Consider the following 3,581-nt stretch of genomic DNA (forward strand, 5'->3'; position numbering starts at 1 on the left):
TTGGCGGCCTTCCCGCTAGTCTTGGGCGGCATCTCGAACCAACGTACGGCAGCAGCAACACCAGTAGCAAGCGCTCCGCTCTAGTCAGCGTCTCCCCACACAGTGGCACCCGCCGCCAGCCGCCGCCGCACCTTTACCAGCTCGCCCTGTTGCGGCCGCCGACCAATGGGGCGCGCGCGCAACCGGCCGCCGCACCCGAGCCCATAAAGCACCCCCACCCCGGCTGCGCCGGCGATTCCCGCTCACGCCGCGGAGAGTACACGTTAGTTCGTTGTCGCTGTTGGTTATCGTGATGTCGGGACGCGGAAGTGGACGCAAAGCTGCTGCCTTGGCTGAGTTGCTGCTCACGTTAGCAGGACCAGCCGGGAAGAAGAAGAAGAGGTCTACACCGCAGTGCTTTCGCTGCCAAAAGCTTGGCCACGTTGCCAAGCAATGCAGCGGAGCAGTCGCGTGCTTGAAGTGTGCGCAAGCACACGACACACGCGACTGCAAGAAGCCGAAGGACGCCCCCTGCACTTGCGCCAACTGCGGCGGCGCTCACGCGGCAAATGCCCGTTCCTGCGCATACAGAAGGAACTGGCGGGGACCGGCGAAGAAGACCCAGAAGCAAGTGACCACCACACACGAAGAGGTGGTCACTTGCACAGAAGACGACGTGACCAGGCGCCTTAACGGTGCCGTGGAGGAGGCCATGTCCGCCTTCAAATCCGCCATGGCGGAAGAGAGGGCGGCCATGCTGGCGGAACTGGGCGAGGCTCGCCGTCAGATCGCTGAGCTGACGAGGGAGCTTCGCTCGGCCAAAGCGGCTTCCGCCACAGCAGTTGACGCCGCCAGCCAGACGACTCCTCCACGAGAGAAGAAGTTTGCGACGGTGGCCACGCAGACCGACGTGCCTGCCGAAGGGGAGGCAACACTGCCCAAGACGGACGCAGAAGCAGAAGCGCAAGAAGAAGGGTGGGAAGAAGTCCCATTCCTCCCGCTTCCCGATATGTACAGCGCAAGCGCTGTGACGCAGAAGCTAGCTGCATCGCTTCGCGACGGTACATATCCCCACCACGACAACCCTTATCCTTTCGTTCCTCCTAACCTTTCTAAACCTTCACCCCCACACCAACCAGTTGCGTACCCAGAAGGCCTTGTTGGTCTTTCCAGGGAGGATTACGAACTGATCAATTCCTTCCCCATATTCACTGAGTGGCAAATGCGCTACGTCATCTTCGCTCTGGTCCACGGAGAGTACGAGAGAGCAGGATACACCATATCCACTATCCCAACCGAGGGAGAGCCCTCAAGTAAGAAGAAGAAGAAGAAAAGCCGTCATATCGACAAAGTCAAGAAATAGGACATCGGCATTCCTTGCCAGTTGAGAAAAACCCATTAGCAAAGAAAGAAGATTCAAGAGTCCCAGGGGAGTAAAGGCCAACAGGCCACAAACTTCCACCTGAACCTCCTCGCAGAGAGGAAGTCAGAAAAGGAGCAGCAGGCGGGCTGCGCCGGCACGCACTCCGCTGCTCGACTCGCTGCCGCTCGCACCGGTCGTTTTCGTTTCCGTTTCGTGTGCACCGTCGCTAGCCCATCGCCATGTCCGGACGCGGAAAGGGAGGCAAAGTCAAGGGCAAGTCAAAGTCCCGCTCAAGCAGGGCTGGGCTCCAGTTCCCGGTCGGCAGAATCCACCGCCTCCTGCGCAAGGAAACTACGCAGAGCGCGTCGGCGCCGGGGCGCCCGTCTACCTCGCCGCCGTCATGGAGTACCTCGCGGCTGAGGTGCTCGAGCTGGCCGGAAACGCGGCCCGCGACAACAAGAAGACGCGCATCATCCCGCGCCACCTGCAGCTTGCCATCCGCAACGACGAGGAGCTCAACAAGCTCCTGTCGGGCGTCACCATCGCACAGGGTGGTGTCCTGCCCAACATCCAGGCCGTCCTGCTGCCAAAGAAGACCGAGAAGAAGGCCTAAAGGAGGCCAGGCAATCGCAGCGCCGCGTGCTCCCCTGCACGCAACGCGCTTTGCCGGCTCGGCTCGGCCCACAACAATCGGCCCTTTTCAGGGCCACCACACAAACCTACGTCCAAAGCAAAATTTCAGTCGTCCTCGCCGCACCTTGTTTTGTTTTAACTTTGCACTGTCACAGCACAGCCGCCGCCGGCGCACGTCCGCCATCTTGTCGTCCACACAGCCCGTGTGGCCCAACACACACACACACATTTTGCACGGTCGCAGTCGCCTTCCAAACCGACAACGGCAGCAATAATGACCATTGTTAAAGGGAGGCGTGTCGACACACCGCCCTCCACTCCCGCGCGCAACGGCCGTCGACACGAACGAAACAGCTGATCCGGCCGCCTTGCCTCGGAAACCCCAACGCCGCCGCAAACAAACACACAGAGCCAAACCACGCAAGCAAATAATCACCGCCTCTCGCACAACAACACACAGCCCGCCATCTCCGTCGCAATCGATACAACGACACACAAACGAAGCAGCTCCACACACAGCCAGCCACATGACACGTTTCCTTTCCTTCTCCCCTCCCAGTCACATCACGTCGCTCAAACACGGAAACAAACAAACAAACAACACAGCGCACACACGCAGCAACAACACAGACTCTTTCGCACTTTTCAACTTCCGAACAGTGTGGTGGCCCTGAAAAGGGCCGTTTTCTAGTCTCTCCCACCCACAAGCACGGCCGCGGGAAGGCCAGCGCCCGCTGCGACGCAGCCTAACCGCCGAAACCGTACAGGGTGCGCCCCTGCCTCTTCAGGGCGTACACCACGTCCATGGCCGTCACAGTCTTGCGCTTGGCGTGCTCAGTGTACGTCACCGCGTCGCGGATCACGTTCTCCAGGAACACCTTCAGCACCCCGCGGGTCTCCTCGTAGATCAGACCAGAGATGCGCTTCACGCCGCCCCTGCGAGCCAGGCGGCGGATGGCGGGCTTCGTGATGCCCTGGATGTTGTCGCGCAACACCTTGCGGTGCCGCTTGGCGCCACCCTTGCCGAGCCCCTTTCCTCCCTTGCCGCGGCCTGTCATCCTTCCTTCCTCGGGCAAAGCAAAACGTGCACAAACAGCAGCTGCAGCGGCTGGCGAGTCGGCTACGGTCTGCGCCCAGCGCGCCCGCCGCCCCCCTATATAGACTCTGGCCCGCCCTCCCCCCACCACGCGCAACCGAGGGCATATAAGCGCAGCACGGAGGCGCGCGGGCCCGTAGGACGCACGCGAAGACCGCGCTGAGCCGCCGTAGCGAGAGGACGCTCTGGCTCACCGCTCCGCTTTGTCTCGCTGGCGCCTTTGTTCCCGCGCGTCTTTGTTCGCGCGCCTTTATCAAGGCACGTGGTCACTGGCGAGTGTGTAACGGAGGCTTCAGCGACTCTTCACTGCTGACTACTCGCTTGCGAGTGCGTCAGCGGCGAAATTGTCGTGTACTCCACGCTTTCGGCTGCGAATCAAATCGATTCAGGAATCGATTTGTGCCGCGCCTAGGGACCGTTAGGGCACGCCGTGAGTCAGGACCCCCTTCGCGTGGGACCAGTCCGCGCTCACTCGCTTAGAACATACCCATAAGAGCTCCTGTCTTCCTC

This window comes from Schistocerca serialis, unplaced genomic scaffold (assembly GCF_023864345.2).
Source record: "Schistocerca serialis cubense isolate TAMUIC-IGC-003099 unplaced genomic scaffold, iqSchSeri2.2 HiC_scaffold_684, whole genome shotgun sequence".
NCBI classification, from domain to species: Eukaryota; Metazoa; Arthropoda; class Insecta; order Orthoptera; family Acrididae; genus Schistocerca; species Schistocerca serialis.